Genomic DNA, 22382 nt, shown 5'->3' with positions numbered 1-22382 from the left:
TTGGCGTTAGAGAGTGAAATTTCCAACAAGGGTAAGTTCCCTGATCACATTTTTGGCAGATCAAAAACATTTCCTCCACTTAGCCTATGTCAAACAGTGGACGTCTTTGCCAAACTAGTCACTAAAGAAATAGAAAATTTGGAGTCTGACAGATTTTCAGCCAAATCTAATTTAAATATGCAGGTAAGATTGGCTTTAAAAGAACTAAAAGAACTAAAAGACATTCAGTTTAAACCAGCAGACAAAGGTGGTAACCTTGTAGTATGGCCATGCAATATGTACGAGAAACAAGCATATAAACTTTTGGATGACACAGCATGTTATAGACAGTTGACCAATAATCCTACAGCAACATTCCAAAGTAAATTGATACAGCTTTTGGAAAGAGCCTTTGAAGAAGGCACTATTCCAAAACGATTTTTGGATCATGTTAAGAAACTACAGCCACGAATGCCTTGTCTGTATCTTATTCCAAAAATACATAAAGACCCACTAGACCCTCCGGGGAGGCCAATAATTTCCGGAAATGGTAGTTTGTGTGAGATTGTCTCCGTCGCCATTGATCATTTCCTCAAACCTCTGGTAAACAATCTACCATCTTTTATTAAGGACACTACGTCCGCTCTCCAGAGGCTTAATCAAATTCATATTGATGAGGGAATGATCATGGTGACGGCAGACGTCGAATCATTATATACTTCAATAAGGCATGACGATGGGTTACGGGCGGTAGCTTGGTTTTTAAGATCCAGTGACATCGATGCATCCACTGCTGAACTCCTCATGGCTTTGCTTGATTATGTTTTACATCACAATTTTTTTACATTTAACGGTAAAGTATACCTCCAGAAACAGGGTACTGCTATGGGGGCGTCTTGTGCCCCCTCATACGCTAACCTGTTTCTGGGGTATTGGGAACGCCAAATTTTTTTGGAAGACAACATGCCAGCCATGGGGGGAGTTCAGGAGTGGATGCGATATATTGATGATGTGTGGTTTTTGTGGCAGGGATCGGTAAGTGATCTACAGATCTTGATGGCTGACCTTAACACTAACCAATTCAATATTAAACTAACCTATAAATTTGGTAAACAATTAGAGTTTCTGGATATACAAATATCATCTAATGAGAAGGGTGAAATAACTACAGATATGTATCGAAAACCCACTGCCACTAACTCATTGCTTCATGCCACATCATCACACTTACCATCAACAATAAGAGGCATCCCCGTGGGCCAATTTTTGCGGGCCAAACGAATTTGTTCTAATGAGGCTAATTTTCAAGTACAGGCCATTGATATTGCCCAAAGGTTTGAAGAGCGTGGCTATAGTCGGAGAAAGATTAGGAATCGCTATAAAAGAGCTGTCAACACTAAGAGAGATGATCTGCTATTCGGATTAATATCTAGATCCAAAGATGAATCAAATAACATCACGAGGGTTATTACAACATATAATTCACAATGGGGACAACTGAGAAATGCAATTGAAAAACATTGGGACATATTATTAACGGATCCTATCTTGAGAAACTACCTGTCGCTAAAACCATCAATTGTGGCCAAACGATCTTGCAATTTGCGAGATTTATTGGTTCACAGCCATTATGCAGGAAAGGCGTCTGTAAGAAAAATCATTCCCTCGAATTTTGGTTTTTTCCCTTGCGGCCTTTGTAAGGCGTGTGGGAATTGTGTGAAAACCAAAAAATTTCATAATCACAACGGATCTAGAACTTTTGAAATCCGTAAAACTCTCACATGTTCATCAACCGGCATAATTTATGTAGCGGAGTGCCCCTGTTCAAAAATATACGTGGGACTAACTACTAGGGAAATGAAAGTGAGGGTGTTGGAGCATTTGAAAGACATCAAGAATGCCAAAACAGTGGATGATGTGACCTCCCTGAAAAGTCTGCCTAAACATTTCAAAATATACCATCAGTGCAAAACCAATGGTCTACAATTTAGGGCAATTGATCAGGTAAGTTTAGGCCCAAGAGGAGGAAATCTGGGCCATGCTTTGGCTAAAATTGAATGCAAATGGATATATCGCCTTGGATCTATGACTCCCCAGGGTCTTAATGAGAACAATGGGTTTGGATCATTTTTGAATGATTAGTTTAGATCGAAGAAAAAAATTATACTATACTTCTATTTACCATGTAGGGTCATTGAAGTAATGAACTGCATTGAGACCTCGACATTTTCTCCAATTTTTCCCTTCATTCACCTTTTCCATTCCTCTTTTCCATTGTTATTTCCACGATTATGAATTGTTACCTCAATCCCCTTCTTTCCTTTCTCCCTTTCCCCCTCCCCCCCCCCCTCCCCTCTTCTCCCCTCTTTCCCTGGCTGTTTTGGGTTTTCTGTATTGATTAATATGATTAGTTCCTATCACCTGGTTTGTATTTTTATGGGTGGGTTTTTTTAATTTTCCAAAAAATTTTTTTTATGTCTTATACATGTCCAATTATTTTTCATAGATGCAACCATACTGCTGATCCCTGATACAATGAAACAGCATCATTAGTAGGATGACTTCCATGTGGAAATTTCCTCTCTTCGTCTGATTTAAAGAAAACCATCGACTTGATATATTATGCATTACCAGAAATATATCATGAATATAATATCTATTCCTCATCATTAATGATAGGGTTATATTAATATGGATATAGTCTATGATTAAATTTCTATGCTGTGATATACTTGCAGCGATTTATATTGATATCTGCATAATATGTATATTTATGGTGTGCCCTTCATTTGAGACATTCTGATCTGTATAAATATGATAGTCTATTGGTATGAAATAGTCGTAATAAATTTAAGAATGATGCATGGTATACACACTAATGATTTTGATTTATTCAGATCCTTTGATAGTATATAAAAAAAATATAAAAAAAAAAAAAAAAAAAAGAATATATGTTTAAAAATCATTGATAATGTGCTGGAGATATATATATATATATATATATATACTCTTCTGCAGGGGCTAAACGCATATGTGGTTCAATGCCGCTCGTGCTTCCTAAATGTGTGCTGGTTGAACCTATGTGTGTTCTTACACAAGATCAGGTGCGCGCATTTGGCAAACACCTTTCAATGAGTAAGGCTGTGAATAGCTTATGCGTTAAACATAAAACCCTTGCAGAAATCCGGCATTTTCATTGGCTTTAAGCCGGAATGGCAGAATTTGATAGGTTGCGCTAGTGGACATTAACAGCTGAGTTTCCCCACCTTGACACACGCCTCTTTCTGAAGAAGCATTAGTGAAACGTGCGTCAAAGGTGGAAGGACCGGTTGCCCCTCACTCTGGTAATGAATTTATGTCAGATATTTGTTTGTAAATTTGACACTGTAGTATAGAATTGTCATGTAAATGTTTCTATAATAGTGCGATAACGTTGCCTCCAATTGGTATGTTCTCTATACATCGTGTTGCATTTATTTATTGATGTGCTTAAGAATCATGGAAATGCTCTTAAAATAGTGTGGTGGTATTGCCCCTAATCACCGTGCCTGGAACATAATGTGCTATATTCATGCATTTATGCGTTTAATTAAATAGGAATAGGTGTGCTATAGTTCACCCCATATGATCTAAATTGGTAATATTTCTTTGATCATTGCTACATTTTATAATAGCTATGCATGAACAGTGCTGGACGCATGTGACTTTCATGCGTTTAATTAAATAGGAATAGGTGTGCTATAGTTCACCCCATATGATCTAATTGGTAATATTTCTTTGATCATTTCTACATTTAATAATAGCTATGCATGAACAGTGCTAGACGCATGCGATTTTTTCAGCATCTTGACATATTTTTTGTTATCTTTCAATGTCTGCCACAATTTTTTCACATGATCTAAATATACTGATGGCGATTTATTTACATAAAAATTGAAAGTTGAGCATATACCTTGGCACTGTGATAGGGTGATGCGATACTCTGATCGATGCAGCATAGACATATAATTTTTTATATTTTTGAATGTGTACATGTGGCTGTATTGATCGGGTTACCACCGCAGCATACTGCCATTATAAAATGCTCTTTTGCATAAAAATATGAGCTGCGTTTGTTTGCACATTTGCTGCACTATGTGCATATGCTTCCTGGCATATTGCGATATTGGTTAAATAGTGCAGTATGTATATTGATGCGGTCCCAACATGCGATTTTTAAGAATCTGCGTTTTTTGAAATCAGTGATTAATTATATTTTGTCAGAATATACCAATATCATCCCACTTTACATATAAAATTGGTGGTATATTGCATGCTGAGCGCTATATATGTTATAAGGATAAGAAATATAAGACTGATAATATATACAATGTTTCTGACTATAAAATGATGTATTTGTGATTGGGGCTGCCTCGTCCTTCAACAAGGCGTGTTCTCCTGTTTATTTTATTAACGTGATTTTGATGGTATAATAAAGAATTGGGTTTTTTAACCAAAAAAGAATCTATAGTATTATTTCTGTGCATATTTACACTCTAAGCATCTCCTGACTCTCATTCAGGAGATGAAAGTTTAAGCAGTTTAAGTGGAGTGATGCTTTTTGATTTGAGTTTGGACTAATGTGTTTAATGTACAATAACATCCCCTGTGGTTCTACCAAATGCACACCGGTGTATCTTATGAGAGCCCGACTGGGCCGGCTGCCGGTAGACCTAAAAATGGACTTGGAAGTTCCAGAGGCCCTCCCTTCGACTGCAGACTGGGATATCTGGCGGCAAGCACAGTACCGACGGGTCCAGGAATATGTGGAGAAGAATCTGCGTCAGAACCGAGAAAAACAGGAACAGTGCTTCAACAAGCGGGCCCCAGCCGTTCCCTTTGAGCCTGGGGATGTAGTGCTGAAACGGAAGAGAAGAACCCATAAGCTTGATGACCAGTGGGAGAAAACCCCGTACGTTATACAGCCCACTGGATGGGGGAACGAGAAGACTTATCTGATTAGTCGCGACCAGGGGAAGACCTCGGATACAGTTTCCAGGGACCACCTGAAGAGGTGCCCACACCCCTTGAGATTGGCAAACGAAGCTCCGGTTCCCATACCGAACGGGGAAAAAAAGAAAGAGGTGATCCACACAGTGATGGGTGACTTTCCAGCAGACTGGCCTATGCAGAACGGTGCAGTGATTGTTCCGGTGATAATGTTCCCACAACCCGTGGAAGAAATGGAAACGGAAACCTCCGCCAGTGAGCTGCTTGGGCCAACGACCAGGGATGCACCTATACCACGCCCCAGTAGTCCTCCACACTCCATACCTGCCATACGGGAAGAGGAACCGGTTGTCTCCTCTGTCCCATCACCCTCTACTGACGACATCGGGCCCCGACGGTCCACACACCCCAACCTAGGTAGGCCCCTGCTTAAGTATAGGGAAACTGTCATTTAGGGGTGCAGCATGTTGTTTGTGTAAATACTGTAGCTGAATGAATACTAATCATCCGAATTCCTCACCTGATTGCCGTCCGTAAAAGGAGAAAGTTGTCCCCGTGGGGACTTTATGTGTTTCCACTAACCCCCTTCCAGAGACAAGGCCGAGAACTGGCAGGCCAACCACGAACTAGTGGCCTTGTAAATAATTTGTTGGGCTGTGTTCCGTTGCCGCCTCCGGAGAGGCAGATTGCAGGACGGACCCGCAGCAGAGTAGGCTGGGGTCCGGTCACCACCAGGACCGGTGACCATCCTCCGGGGGTCAGGGGTCCCCCTGGACGTGGGGTCCCCTGAAATGACAGCCAAGTGCGAGACACCGTACCCGTTCGGGTGACTTGGACCAGGACTGGGGTAAAGGGGTGCTGCCCGTTTCTTAGGGGCAGCATCAAGGTGTAGGTTGCTTGGGTGGGGGAGCGGAGGAACATAGACCCGTCCGTTATTAATAAAGAAAGTTTTACACCGTTGGTAACGTTTAAGAGAAAAGCCTCCCGTAAGGGAAGAATTAAAAGTATGCTTAATGTTATATGTTTTTCCCATGTTAATTTATATTTTTCAGAAATAAAACCGGTGATGGACGGGCAGCCCGCGGACGGTCTGCATTTCAACAAGGGGGAATGTGACGCCCTGGACTAGCCAGATAGTCACAGACACAACACACACACACACCCTCCCCTGGTTAGGCCACAACAGTCAAACAAAATCCTTGTTGTCGTCCTCCAAGCTTGATGTCCACACCAGGTGGGGCGGAGCCAGGCGGATGGCCCCACCCACCAAGGAGTTCACAGGCCTGGAGGCAGGAAAAGACAGCAGATTGTAGTAGACAGTGGAAGTGACAGGAGGAAACTGTTGGTGTCTGGGTCGGAGTCCAGGCACGTACAGCAAGGTCGGCAGACCTTGGTGGCCGTCTGCAGGAGTTGGCGCAGGGCAGCGGAACCATAGGACCGGGGCCGGCGGTGGCCCGCCGGTACTGAGCCAGGGAGCGGAGCAGATCTGTACCAAGCACAAAGGCAGGGCCATCAGACCCCCACCAGGCTGGGAGCCACCGAAAAGGTCAAATCCGATAGTGACCGGGACCCCAGGGGTTCCCTCACACCAAAGACCCGTCAGAAGGCAAAAGTCCACACAGTGAGGATAAAAAGCCACCGCCATAGGCTAGAGATTCAATGGCCAGCGCCTGCGGGCAAAACGGGCTCCTTCGGTACATACACGCCGGGGAGCGGACTACCAGTGGGAAACCATCGGAGTCAATACATACACAGCGGTGCAGGGAAAGACAGCCACCATCAACCTGTCCGGGGAGAGCAAAGACACTGCAGCTGGCTGCGGGACCCGTACATCCAGCCGTTTGGTTTACCAGAGACTGTGAATATGTGCCTGAGTGAGTAAAACAGTGTCATCCGGCACCGCGCTGCGCTGCCCTGCAACCCGACCCTACTGCCTCCCCATACCACTATCGGGCCCCGGGATCACCAACCCATACCCACGGAGGGGGAACCAACACCTGGCTGCTCCCCGCCATCGTTCCCGGGAATCCCGTCACGAGCAGTGGTGGTGCCCACTATCACCACGACCCGTGGGTGGCGTCACAAACTCTCCCCCCAAAAACCACTCAATACCCCTTTTCACTCAGGGGCGAGGAGCGCTGTTCGAGTCCCCGGGTCCGGCCCACTGCTCGAGCCACCGAGCAGCAGCAGCCCCGGACCCTAGCGTAGCGAGTGCGGCCCCTCCGCCCGCGACATAGGCTGTTCAGACCTGTGTGATATTTTGTGTTTGGTGTTTTTTAAAGGTTTTTAATGTCTTGTTCACGGTTGCTTTTGACAACTTGGGTGTTGTTTGTTACATTTTATACAGTCTTTTCAATAAAGATGTAAATTATTTACTTCAAAACGTCATATCTGGTGATCCCTCATTTTTTTGGCACTTCTGTTCTGTTTGGTTTATTACTTTCTGCAGAGTCGCGTAATGGCAGGAAGAAGTAATGGCGGTCAGCGTTGGATGAAGAAAAAAAGCGAAGATGAATAACTTCAGCTAGAGACGTCACTGGTAAGTCAGTGTATTACATGTACACACACACACACACTATATACAAAGCTTCTATCTATAGTGTCACTAATTTATGTCACTGGTGATCACTGTATTACCTGTACACTGAGACTATATACAGAGCTCCTGTGTATAATGGCACTGATGGTAATATTAGTGTTATTAGTATTGTGGTTTTTATTCATGATCATTATTGTAGTATTATTCGGGCACTGTGTTGTGGTAATATGTGGTCTGGTCACAGTGTGGTGGTATTTCTCTGTTGTATGTGGCATTATTTTGTCATTTATGTGGTCTGGTCACAGTTTTGAGGTATTTCTCCCTTGTATATGGTAATATTTGGTCATTATGTGCTCTGATTATGGTATGGCAGTATTTCTCTCTTGTATATGGTTGTATTCGGTTACTATGTAGTGGTAATATGTTATTGGTCACGGTGTGGCGATATTTCTCCCTTTTATGTGGTATTATTGGTTTTGGTATAGTGGATTGTGTTGTGTCTCTGGAGGTCACTTTTTCTCTCCATCAATAAAGGGAAGATTATTTCCAGTAGAGATTAAATACTTCAATGTTTAACCTCGCCCTGTCCTGTGACTATTACAGTGTAGCAAATATACTAAGTAATCACCTATTCTAAGGCCATGTGCCCATGTTGATTATTTGGTCAGTATTTTACATCAGTATTTGTAACCAAAACCAGGAGTGGTAAAATCAGAGGAAAAGTGTAATAGAGATACCTCTGCATTTTTCACCCACTACTAGTTTTGGCTTAGAAATACTGATGTAACATACTGACCAAGGCCTAAGGCCTAAACATACTGAGCGAGGCCTAAGGATAAGTGATAACTTATTCATCTATGGGGACCGATTGCTGGGACCTGCACTGATCGTGCAACTTTTATCTCTTTGAAAGTGAAGCTCATGTCCGACTCGTCCCCTGATCCATTCATTCAATAAGTGATCACCTAACTAACCTGTGGATCGGTGATAACTTGTTTTTACCAAAGATCTCCCTTACTGCAAACTACTGTAATTGTACATCAGTTACTGTGTACACAGGAGATGTGCAGGAGCTACCTGTAGTTCACAGTCGATGCTCCACTATAACAGGGATAACGGCTAACAGGTATTTGCATATCAAAACCTACACATTATTTCTAGATGGAATGGCCTGTTCCAAGAGGATAGACATAAAACCTAAAAGAATAGGTAACCCCTAAAATGTAAAAAAATGTAAAGCCAAAATTATTAATTAGGGGAAAACCCAAAGTTACCACAGGACCACAATATAAATGCAAAAGTGAAAAAATATTTTATTAGAATAAATTACAAAAAAGGGTGACGCAACATGACAAAAAAGAGTGACTTAGATGGAAAATGCCACCCAACGGGGACAGAATAAAATATAGTCCAACTGACCTCCCTTGTGACACCCAGTAAGTAATAAAGGGTTAAGCGGGCTTTACACGCTGCGACATCACTAGCAATTGCTAGCGATGTCGAGCACGATAACACCCGCCCCCGTCGTACGGCCGATATGTGGTGATCGCTGCCGTAGCGAACATTATCGCTATGGCAGCGTCACACACACATACCTGCTCTGCAATGTCGCTCTGGCCGGCGAACCGCCTCCTTTCTAAGGGGGCGGGTCATGCAGCGTCACAGCGACATCACACGGCAGCCGTCCAATAGAAACGGAGGGGCGGAGATGAGCGGGACGTAAACATCCTGCCCACCTGCTTCCTTCCCCATTGCCAGTGGAAGCAGGTAAGGAGATGTTCGTCGCTCCTGTGGTGTCACACATAGCGATGTGTGCTGCCACAGGAACGACGAACAACATCGCTAACATGCAGAGAACGATTTTTTGTTTCAGGACGACCTCTCCGCGGCAAACGATTTTGACCACTTTTGCGATTGTTTAAGGTCACACTCAAACGTGTCACACACTGCGATATCGTTAATGACGCCGGATGTGCGTCACTAACGACATGACCCCGGCGATAATTCATTAACGATATCTCAGCGTGTAAAGCCCCCCTTAATAGCTTATAATTGTGCAAAATTCAACAGCCTGTAGATAACCAGATAAAATAAAGAACAGGTCAATGACTCACAGGTTAAACTGTTTGGAAGCACACACAATTGACACACTATAAAAAATACCACTCAATGAGCTTAGTGTGCACAACAGCAGATAAGCTGGTTAGTACCTGCTGTGAGGCTGCATGCGCATAACAAGCAGACACTAGCACAAATAAACCCCCATAGAACAACACTCTTTCAGTGCCAGGCAGTATGTAACCAATACCACAAGGAGAACTGGAGTATATATAGTGCAAAATGTATCAAAACAATTTAATTAAATATTACAGCCTCTCCTCCCTAATGAAGCCATGAATCTCCATTTCTGGCGAAACATGTGTCTGCTCAGGGGCTGCTTTAATTGGGAACTCTCTGTGGATCTTGCCATGCATTACTCATGGATACACATAGTACTCTTGCTGACTACATTCATGTGATCATATGATATATGTTACTTAGGTGGTTCTGGCTTTATATCTTGCATTTGCATCCCTTTTTTTTCATATAATTGAATCGATTTTCCATGTGTAGACAATGTATATCTTGTGATCCGTACCCATTTGGGTTATATGTTACCTCGCCTGATTGAAGTATTTTCACATGCACTGTGTTATATAAGCGGTTCACCCACCAATAATTTCATCCAGTATTCTTACCATTCATGTCTTTTATATATGTCATCAGTGCAGTTATTACTACCATCTTTTGATCCATTTCCAGATGTAGATTTCCCCCAATGCTGATTTTATCTAATTTTATCATGGCCATTATTCTTGATCAATTGATATACACTTGAGTATTGTATTGTAATATTAAATAAAAATGTTTGATACATTTTGCACTATATACTGTATACTCCGATTCTCCTTGCCGTATTGTTATAATGGAGTAAGTGCTGGCTACAGATTTACCCCAGATTGGGGATCTGTAGACCCACATACATTATATGGTTATGAGGAAATAATTCTCAGTATGTAACTAAGTATAGCAATTGTATAAATCAATAAAACTGCATGTTCACTGGACCAAAATATAAATAAAAGTGGGGAAACACGAAGTTGCAGGCGGGCTATTAGACCATACATTACCTTGAGTCATGCTGTGGGCACACAGGGAGGCCGGGCGCACCTTGACGTACGTTTCACCTAAACGGCTTTGTCCCGGGTGTGCCCAGCCTCCCTGTGCCCCAGGTCTCTGTGTGCCCACAGCATGACTCAAGGTAATGTAGGGTCTAATAGCCCATCTGCATCTTAATGTTCCCCGCTCTTATTTATATCTTGTTCCAGTGCACATGCAGTTTTATTGATTTATACAATTGCTCTGCTTAGTTACATCTTATAATCCGGTGCGTCTTATAAAACAAAAAATTGGGAAATGATTGGGGAATGCAAGTAATTAAATTACTCGCATTTACCTATGACTTGCATTGTACTTGATATTCGGAACGAATACGCGAGTAGTGCACAGTAATTGTTACCAGTATCGCAAACACAAATATTTCGGTACTCGCTCAACTCTAGAACTCAGAGATGTCATTGACGGAATTGAAAGTCTGCAATCCAAAAGATTAACTGTTATAGAAGTACAGCTGGTATATCATCCTGCTGAGACTCACAAGAGTAATATATCGTATAGTCCACAATATCCTCCACTTCCTCCCCAATAATCTGCTTTCTAGAGACAAGAGAGGAGGAGAGGACAACTGTAGCCTCCTGCTGGTAGCACCACTAACCAGACGGCTTGTGCAGACAGAGCTGCTGTTGCGACTTGTAGCTCGCACCTTCTTATAGCCAAATGACATGGAGCAGATGAGAGTTTTCTTTTATGACACTCAATCTATTGCTGCTCTTTCTTTTACCAGACATTTAACTATACTAATGTGCAGGGTTTTAATTGCTTTGCTGCTTTTTTCCTCTTCATTTTTTATTTTTAATCAAAATTGCTCACCTCCATAAAAGTGCAATTGAAAAATATTAGATACAGTGCCTTAAAAAAATATTGGTTCAAAAGGGGTGTCTAGAAATGAACCTCACAATTTTCAATTTTATATTTTTTAAATATTTAGAAAACCATGTATCATTTACTTTACATGTCACAAATACTTGCTACTTTGTGTCGGTTTAATATAAAATGTAGAAAGGTTTATGGGTATTAATACTTTTTCAAGGCACTGTATCTGACAGAAACCTGTCAGCCCCTATATAAGATAGCCAGTATTAAAGATAGATCAAAGTGGATCATCATGAACATGATGAATAATAAATGAATCAAGATGGATTTGTCATATGTGTCTTGAAGCCTGCAAAAATAGAAACAGTGATGCCAGTGTGAACAGTCCCTGAATAGAGAATGCAACACAGTAAAGGCCCCGTCACACTAAGCAACATCGATAGCAACATCGCTGCTAATGAACAACTTTTGTGACGTTGCTAGCGATGTTGCTGTGTGTGACATCCAGCAACAACCTGGCCCCTGCTGTGAGGTCGTTGGTTGTTGCTGAATGTCCTGGGCCATTTTTTAGTTGTTGCTGTCCCGCTGTGAAGCGCAGATCGCTGTGTGTGACAGCGAGACAGCAACAACTAAATGTGCAGGCAGCAGGAGCCGGCTTCTGCGGAGGCTGGTAACCACAGTAAACATCGGGTAACCAAGAAGCCCTGTCCTTGGTTACCCGATATTTACCTTTGTTACCAGCCTCCGCCGCTCTCACTGTCAGTGCCGGCTCCTGCTCTGTGCACATGTAGCTGCAGGACACATCGGGTTAATTAACCCGATGTGTGCTGTAGCTAGGAGAGCAAGGAGCCAGCGCTAAGCATTGTGCGCTGCTCCCTGCTCTGTGCACATGTAGCTGCAGCACACATCGGGTAATTAACCTGATGTGTGCTGTAACTAGGAGAGCAGGGAGCCAGCACTCAGTATGCGCTGCTCCCTGCTCTCTGCACGTGTAGCTCCGTGCGCTGGTAACCAAGGTAAATATCGGGTTGGTTACCCAATATTTACCTTAGTTACCAAGCGCAGCATCTTCCACGCGGCCCTAGGGGCTGGTCACTGGTTGCTGGTGAGCTCACCAGCAACTCGTGTAGCGACGCTCCAGCGATCCCTGCCAGGTCAGGTTGCTGGTGGGATCGCTGGAGCGTCGCAGTGTGACATCTCACCAGCAACCTCCTAGCAACTTACCAGCGATCCCTATCATTGTTGGGATCGCTGGTAAGTTGCTTAGTGTGACTGGACCTTTAGCTTGACGGAATAACAGCAAAAATCTACAAAATAAGCTGAGGGCTGATAACAATTCTACGTTATCTACAGACATGAAAGGCTTTTTTTCGCTTCAACGCAAGTTTCACTTCTTGATTCCGTAAACTGTATATTAGGGGATTCAGCATAGGAATAACCAGTGTGTAAACTACTGTAACAATTCGGTCTTGATCTAAGGAATATGATGAACTGGGTCTTAAGTACATGAAGAGGATTGTACTGTAGTACAGAATCACACAAATGAAGTGGGAGCCACATGTGGAGAAGGCTTTACGTCTGCCTTTAGAAGAGTTAATCCGAAATACGGCAACTAAAATAGAAGCATAGGAGATTAGAATGACAAAAATGGACGTTATAGTTACAGCAGATGCAAAAACACCCAAAACTAATTAATTTATAGTGGTGTCAGAACAGGAAAGCTTCAGCAGAGGTGGAATGTCGCAAAAGAAATGATGAATGTAATGGGAACTGCAGAATGTAAGGCGAAAAGTACAACATGTCTGTATTAAAGAGTTAAGAAAGCCAGCCACATAGCATCCACCAAGTAACTGAAGACACTTCATCGTGGTCATGTTCTTCAGATAAAGGAGAGGAATACATATTGCTACATAGCGATCAAAGGCCATGGCTGCAAGTAGAAAACTCTCAGTACTTCCAAAAGCAATAAGGAAAAACAGTTGAAATGCACACCCAATGTGCGATATGCTTTTCTCCACCATAACTAAGTCCACCAACATCTTAGGTGTGATGTTTGAAGAATACCAAAGATCCACAAATGCCAGGTTAGAAAGGAAAAGATACATTGGACTGTGCAGGTGATTATCTGTGGCTATAAGTACAATCATCGCTAGGTTCCCAAGAACAGTAATAAGATACATGAACATGAACACTAAGAAGAGGAAAATCTGAAGATCTGCATGATCACTAAATCCAAGGAAGGTAAAACCTCTTACTGATGATTCATTATATACATGATGACCTGTATTAAAGTTCAGAATGCTATTACCTCCCCACAGAATAGACCTCAGAGAAGAAAGTGGTACAGAACTGATCTATGACAGCAATTTTGGAAACTTTAATTCTAACAGTGTCATTGACTTTATTGAAGTTAAAACAATGACTGTTTTTGCTAATTTTCTCGGTACATGATAAAAAAATAAAACATTAATCTGGAATTACACAGCCAGCACAGTAGAAGAGCGTTAGCAAGGTAAAAATAGGAAGGTCACTGAATTTTCAAGGTTTGTTCACATGCGGAAATCGGTCTCAGAAATTTCAGCAAATGCTCCCTAAATCTAAGGTGCTGTTCAATGGTCTGTTTATATTTGCATGTGTTCCTTTTCGAACAGATAAATGGAATTAGCATCTGGTACATTTCTGTTTCATACAGAAGCAGAGGGGTCTCATTGATTATTAAGGGGTCCTTCTGGTTTCTGTTGTTTATTTTTAGAATGGAAAAAAACTCCTTCAGACAGACATTTTTCTTAATTTGAAAAATAAACTGATGGGAACCCAACTCACCCCTTATAAATCAACGGGGCTCCTCTGCTTCCATTTGAAACAGATAAAGACTACAGGGAAACAGAACGCACCAGACCATAGGGCAATAACTTTTTAAAAATATATAATAGATTCAGGTAATCTGGTCATCTGAGGGAGATGTGTAAGTGTAACTTATGTGAACGCTCCATATAGTTGCTTCTGCCCTGTGTGGGGGGTGAACTCCACCAAGCATGCTTGAAGGAAAAGACTACTCACAGTTTTGGGCCTTTAGTAACAGAAAAGAAAATCCTCGATCCAATAATATAAGGGAGCGTTTTTTATTCTACAATGGACTGGTGTCTTTGTCAAGTATAAAAACCAACTGTACCAATGGAAATGCGGAGGGAAAAAACAGCTCCCTTATTTTATTAAAACAATGGCCTCCAAGTGAAACAGAAATTTTCAGGATGATAGCTCCATTTATCTGTTTTGTTTGTGTGATCTAAACGGAACAGACAAGCAGCAAACATTTTAAGGCCCCTTCACATGTCACTGATTCCAGTACATATGACACCGTTTTCATGTACCGGAATCATGGACATATGCAGACCCATTAAAATCAATGAGTCTGCACACACATCAGTGTTTTCACAAGGACCATGTGTCTGTGCAGCGCACACATGTGTCTGTGCGGCGCACACATGTGTCCGTGTGATTCCCATGGAGACAAGTTTGTTTTTCTCCAACAGCACTGATGTCACACTGACCACACAGTGGTGTGATCCGTGTGACACATACCGGAGAAAACATGTGTCTTTGAAATAAAATGATTTTCTATACTCACCTGTCTTCAGTGCTGTTGTCTTCGGTGCTGCTGTCACATTCTTCAGGGCACACTCATTATGCTCATGAATATTCACTCTACCACAGACATGGAAGCACCAGGGCCGGAGACAGCAGTACCACGGACAGCAGTGCTGGGGACAGGTGAGTTAAAAGTTCCTGATCTCCGTGTGCTATCACGGATAGCACACGGAGAACACACATGTACCAAATTCACGGCACACGGAGGGCGATAGACACCTTCAACACATCCAGGAAAAATGTGTGTTTTCCAAAGACATGTGAAAGAGGCCTAACAAATATATGAGCAGAACCTAACTTGTGTTTGTTATATTTATATGAATGGAAATAAGACATATTTGCAACCAAGGTACACCCATTAACAAGAGTTGCCTAAACTAGAAACATTCTGATTGAATAGGAAATTGTTTCTTTTGCAAAATACCTATGGCTCTGTTATACAGGACTCCTTGAACATGAACCATTGGAAGAAGACTATGTGGTTACCAGGGAAGAAACAGATGTGTGGCAAATTGCTAAACATTTTAACAAAGGTGACTGTTATGTTATAGGTTGGGGTAACCAATGTATTTATTTGTAAATGTACAGTGAATAACACAGGATATATAAAAGCAATAAAAAAAGCAACCAGAAAGTTTGAGATTATAGTACAGACAGGGGAAACAATTACTGACCATTGGTAAGTCCATCCATGGTGACAATTAATTATATATATTTTTTTTTTTTTAAATTAATCTCTTATTCTTGATGTACGAGTTGTTTGGTTTCCTAATTTTATATGTCTTCCAAGTTCTAAAAAAGTGTCAGTCAAGACTTTGACTGTATCACAAGCCCATTTATACTTACAGTAAATACAGAATGTCATGTATATTTGTGTTTTCTCTTGAGGATAAATTAACTGGAGTAAAGATTTCAACACGCATTATCAAAATATCAAAGAGGAGTTAATTACCAATGTCTCAAATGTACAGAAGTTCTTCCCCCAGGACTCTTATTTACGACAATAGTTAAAAATCTAATTAATAACAACAACATGTAATTGGGACTAGGTCACACAATTATGACTGATTATATACATGCAATCATGGCCAAGAGTGTGGCTACCCTTGAAATTGTTGCAGAAAATGAAGTATTTCTCCCAGAAAAACATTTCAATTACATGTTTTGTCATACACGTTTATTTCCTTTGTGTGTATTGGAACAAAACAAAAAGCAGACAAAAAAAAGCAAATAGGACATATTTCACACAAAACCCCATTAATGGGCCGGAAAAATTGTTGCCAGCTTTCTAAAACAAACCAAAAGAAAAAACCCTTTTAAAATGTCAACTTTATTAGCACTATTTAAAATCAGATATTTTCCAAAACTCAAAAGACAATACTGGGGACAACGGGAGTGCTCAGGTGCATGCAGAATATCTGACAATAAGTGAATAACCTCTATAAATCCCCTCTTAAGTCAGCACTGAAACAGCGACTACAAATATGTTAAAGGGGACAAAAGGCAAAGGACTGCATCTTATGCACCGCACATAAACCAAATAAGTCCCAAGGATAACACAAAGAATATTGCTTTATACACTTTTAGCCATGGTGAATAAGAAAAACCAATGCAATGCAAATAGGAAAGTGGTTTTAGAGGTTATTGTCGGATATTCTGCATGCACCTGAGCACTCCAGTTGTCCCCAGTATTGTCTTTTGAGTTTTGGAAAATATCTGGATTTTAATTAGTACTAATAAAGTTGAAATTTTAAAAGGGTTTTTTCTTTTGGTTTGCTGTTAATCATCCTTATATTCATTTTTTGTATGGTTTTTGCACCTTTCCAAAATGTATGTGAGTAAGCTGAAATCCTTCTGGGAAAGCGTTTTGTGGACAGAGACCAATATACTGTAGAGCATTTTTGTAAAGCACATCATTCTACTGTTTACCTAAAACAGAATGAGGCCTACAAGGAAAATAACACAGTACCTACAATCAAATATGGAGGAGATTCAAGATGTTCTGGGGTTGTTTTGCTGCCTCTTGCAGTGGGTGCCTTGACTGTTTGCAAGGCAACTTGAAATCTGAATATTACTAAAGAATTTTGGGTTGCAATGTAGTGCCCTGTGTCAGAAAGCTGGGATTGTGTCCTAGGGCATGGGTCTTCCAGCAGGACAATGACACCAAGCATACTGGAAGAAACGCCCAGAAATGGAAGAAAACAAAGTGCTAGAGAGATCTGAATGGTTAAAAAAGTAAACATTAATACTCATCTTACCGCTCACTTGTCCAGAATAGGTGAGTGGTTAGTAATAATTTTTTTGTACATCCTATTTTTACTATGCTCTGGGGTATGGAGTCATGCAAGATTGTAAGGGTGGCTTTGCACGTTGCAACATCGCACATGCGATGTCGGTGGGGTCAAATCAAAAGTGACGCACTTCCAGTGTCACTTTCGACATCGTTGTGTGTAAATCCTAGATGATACCATTAACGAGTGCAAAAGCGTCGTTATCGTATCATCGTTGCAGGCTCCGACTTTTTCATAATTACGCTGCAGCGACAGGTACGATGTAGTTCCTCGTTCCTGCGGCAGCACACATCGCTGTGTATGAAGCCGCAGGAGCGAGGAACATCTCCTTACCTGCCGCCGGCGGCCATACGGAAAGAAGGAGGTGGGCGGGATGTTTACATCCTGCTCATCTCCACCCCTCCATTGCTATTGGCCTCCTGCCGTGTGACGTCGCTATGACGCTGTACGACCCACCCCCTTAGGAAGGAGGCGGGTCGCCGGCCAGAGCGACGGTCGCAGGGCAGGTGAGTGCATGTGAAGCTGGCGTAGCGATAATTTTCGCTACCCCAGCTATCACAAGATATCGTACCTGCGACGGGGGCGGGGACTATCGCGTGCGACATCGCAGCATTGGCTTGCGATGTTGCAACGTGCAAAGCCCGCCTAAGAAGGAACATTCAATTGAAAGGGAATAACTTTGATGAAAATTGCGTTTCCTTACAAAATTTTCTCGATTTAAAATCTTGGTAGATTCTGTGTTTTCTAAGATCTCACTGACGTGGCATGCTCTTGGTTTCTGTGTACCACTATCACAGTAATATGTGTATATTCACTTTTCAATAATATACACATTAAAGGGTTGTCCACTACTGAGACTGGACAAACCCTTCCTAATAGCTTCAGTTTACTGCAGAAAATAAAAGTAAAAGCATGCCTACTAGAGATAAGCAAACCTTTCAAAGTCCAGTTCTCCAAGACTTACCAAACAAACACTGTGTTCACTGAACCGTTTGTCAAACCATTCAACGAGCCTTTTGAACCTCATTGAATGCAATGGAAGGCCAAACATAAGGCAAAGAAAACACCTTTAGGAGAGTCGTAAAGCTTTCAAAACAGTAAATATACTTTTTACAGTGCAGCACCACTATTTTGGCATAGCCATTAGCTTCCTAGACTATTGACATAAAACCTTTCAGACAGACAGCAAGACAGTGGCATCAATTGCCCTCCCCCCATCCCACCCCCATTTCCCCATAGTGTATTAGCACAGCACAAAAGTACGGCCCATGCAACACACAGGATGTGGGCTGGCATTACCAATTTAAAAAGTAAGCACACAGCGACCATGCCTTCTGCAGCAGCGCATCCAGGCCACAATAGTGCCTTAGAACTTTCTGTTCAACCAAGTCCAGCATGTGATCCATAAATGCACATGTGATGTTGCTCATGGGTAGTGTTGCCACCAGGTTTGAACCTTTATCACACATGTCCTTCCCTGGCTCCAGGTTCAGTGGAGAGAGACATTTATCAAACTGGGCCTGGATAGTGGTCCTTAACTCGGCAGCTGTGTAACTCCATTCTACAATGCATATTAATTTAAGCACTGACTAATTAACTTACACACAGGATGTGGCATATAATTTTAATTTTAAAAATCAAGAGATGCATGAGAGACAGGCGTAGTCCTCTTGCTCCCAGAACCCTGGCAATACAGAGAAAAGACAATTTGGAGACCCATCTTGGAGTCTTGAGATTAAAAATCTTTCAGGCAAACAGCAAGACAATGGCATCAATTGGCCCCCCATTTCACCATAGTGTGTTTGCACAAAAAGGAAGTATGGCTCATGCAAGACACAGAATGTGGGCTGGCATTTCCATTTAAAAAAGTGAGCACACAGTGATCGTACCTTCTGCAGCAGCACATTCAGGCCAGAATGGTGCCCTAGAAATTTTTGTCCAACCAGGTTGGGCATGTGATCTATGCAATCCACATGTGAACTCACCCAGGCATATTGCTGCCAACAGGTTTGCACCATTATCGCACACGTCCTTCCCTGGCCCCAGGTTCAGCGGAGACAGCCATTGATCAAATTGGGCCTGGATAGTAGTCCACAACTCTGCAGCTGTGTGACTGCGTTCTCTAATGCATATTAATTTAAGCACTACCTGATTGCGTTGACTTACACACAGGATGTGGCATGGCATTTTAATTTTAAAAATCAAGAGATGTAAGAGGGACAGGCATAGGCCTCTTGCTCCCAGAACACTAGCAATACAGACAAAAAATAATTTGGAGACCCATCTTGAAGTCTTGAGATTAAAACCTTTCAGGCAGCCAGAAGGACAGTGACAACTACCTTCCCCCTATTTCCATATAGTGTGTTTGCACAGCAGGGAAGTATGGTCCATGCAACACACAGGATGTGGGCTGGCTGCTTTCGGAGACCTACGTGAGAAAAGTTTCAATGGTGACTTAAGAGGAGGAAGAAGCAGCAGACGAGGTTGATTTGGCGGCCGGTGGTTGGGTAGGCTCGATAGTCCGCATTTTAGCGCCATAAGATTCCTAAACAATTGCATGTTGGTTGTAAATGTGCCGTTTCATGCATGTAGTGGTCAAATTATTTGAATTTTTGCCTCTACTAAATCATTGTTTACAATGTTGGCAGATAATGAAAGTTGGGTCATCTTTTGCGGTCTCAAAATAATCCCAAGCTAGGCAACCCTTCCTGTGAACTGCAGAGCTGTGACCACTGATGCCACAGCCAGAGTTGTGGCTGAGGATGCACTGCTTCTCATGGTTGCATAACTACATGTTTGTGTGGGAATCTCCAACATAACCTTCTAGTCTTCCTCCTCCCCCTCCTCCTCTTCATCTGCTGAGCAACACAACTGCATGCCTCTGGGTGCACCTCAGGTATCTGAGTCTCATCATCACCACCTCCACCCCCGGGGGCTAACATCAGTTTACCAGGGTCGGGATCCTGCTCAGACCCGACTTCGTCTGGGCCAGGATCCAACTTTAATGGTGGAATATGGGGATTTCTGTATAATTTTGTGTAGGTTTGTATTTTAGGCATGGTGCTCTGTCCATTCTGTGTATTCCTTGTGTGTATATTGTTCTGTTTGCAGATTATTCCCCCCCTGCTGGGCTTTTGTCCCTAGGTCTGGGGGAGGGGGGCCTGGGATCCACCTAAACTCTCTGCTTACCTGGGGGATTATTCAGTCTGTCTGAGAACTTCAAGAGAGAAGCAGGAAGATTCATCCTCTGGGGGAGAAGCTGAGGCTCCCTAGAGAGACCTGGACATTTATTGCTTACTGGACTGTATCCGTGTTCCTGGACTAATGTACCCTCTGTATGGTGAATTATTTTATGGACCTTCTGGATTGTATGGAATAAATATTCTTTGGATTGTTCATCCATTTCTCGCTATGTTGATTGTGTGATACCAGAGAAGGACCCCGTGACAATTGGACTGCATCCAGTCTACAGGAGAGAGACAGAGATCTGGGCCTGAGCTGCCAGGGACTGACTAAAGAGGCCTTAATTGATCTACTGGTGGGTGTGAGCCAGACCACCTCCTGCCAGATGTCTAATGGACAAGCGCTGGAAACAGGGATCCCCTGCACCAAAAAGCCAGTGGTTGGTGTGGTTCGAAGAAGAGATAGTGGTTCTGGGCCCAGGTGTATCTCAGGAGTATAAGGAGGAGGCTACTCTCTGAGCACAGAGGAGACAAGAAGCAATGGAGTCCTGCAGAGGGAGTAATATGAGTTGGAGTGAAAACCCAGTTGGAGCTTGTACGGATTACCTGGACGAACTTCAAGCCATTTGATGAGTATTCCAGAGATGTGGAAGGGTTCTTCAAGGACTTTGAGCAGCAGTGTCCCTTGATGGAGGTGCCCTACTCTGGCTGGATGCGTTTGTTAGTGGGACTTCTGAACGGAAGCCTAGCAGAGGCTTATCGCACCATTGACTCACAGCAGAACTGGGATTATAACATGGTAAAGCCGACTTTCCTGGATTACCATGCTTGCACCTCAGAACTCACATAAGACCCAATTCCGAGACCTCCCATGCACCACAGGGGGATCGTTTAGGAAGTATGCCTATAAGATGTCCCAGGCATGGCGGAGATTGCTGGAAGAGGAAAATGCCTTCACTGTGGAAGTTGTTATACAGGTATTTCTTATAGAACAATTTCTTTCCAAATGTCCCTCAGAAATAGAATGAATCAGAGAGCGCACGTCGCACACCTTGGATAGAGTTGCAGCCCTGGCTGAGGAGGCCCTTAGTTTCCGACAGCAATGGAGGAGACTTCTGGCTAATAAGCCACAGCCTGCTCCTTCACCCCCACCCTCTCCAGTTATATCTGTCTCTCCACGCAGCTGCAGGCTGATGACAACCACGACTCACAATTCTGGACCCCAACAGTTTTAACCATGCTCTGTGGGAATCACAAAGAGGAGATGTTATGGGTGCGGGCAACCTGGGTACCTGCAATCCTGTTGTCCTGCAAGGACTCGGAGGGACCCCCACGCACCTCTACCTCGTCCGGTGCATTTTGTGCATTCCATCTTGCCTGAGGAACAGGTACAACCACCTCCACTGGAGTGTACGGCTGACCCCTGCACCATAGATGCCCCTGTTGGAGTATATGGGCTCCAGCCTTTGTCATCAGGTTCTCCTACTGCCTTCTCCAGAAAGCACATTTGAAGGTGTATGATGCAACAGATATGTTATCAATGTGGGCAGCCTGGGCATTTGCAAGACACTTGCCCTGCTGGTGGATTTAGGAATGACCTTGTACCAAATCAACCTGTTCATTCTCTACAGCCAAATACAATAGGGGAAGAGTTTTCACCCCTTCAAGTTGACTTGCCTAATGGTTCAAACACTCATGGTAGACCACAAGGGGTTTATGGGG

General features: G+C 42.8%; 1 pseudogene; it reads right to left on the bottom strand.

Moving 5' to 3' along the window:
- Positions 1-12882: 12882 nt before the first annotated feature.
- Positions 12883-22382, bottom strand: part of LOC142302525 (olfactory receptor 5AP2-like) — a 132940-nt pseudogene continuing 123440 nt past the window's right edge.

This window comes from Anomaloglossus baeobatrachus, chromosome 4 (genome assembly GCF_048569485.1).
Source record: "Anomaloglossus baeobatrachus isolate aAnoBae1 chromosome 4, aAnoBae1.hap1, whole genome shotgun sequence".
NCBI classification, from domain to species: domain Eukaryota; kingdom Metazoa; phylum Chordata; class Amphibia; order Anura; family Aromobatidae; genus Anomaloglossus; species Anomaloglossus baeobatrachus.
This window is presented reverse-complemented; position numbering and strand designations above follow the sequence as displayed.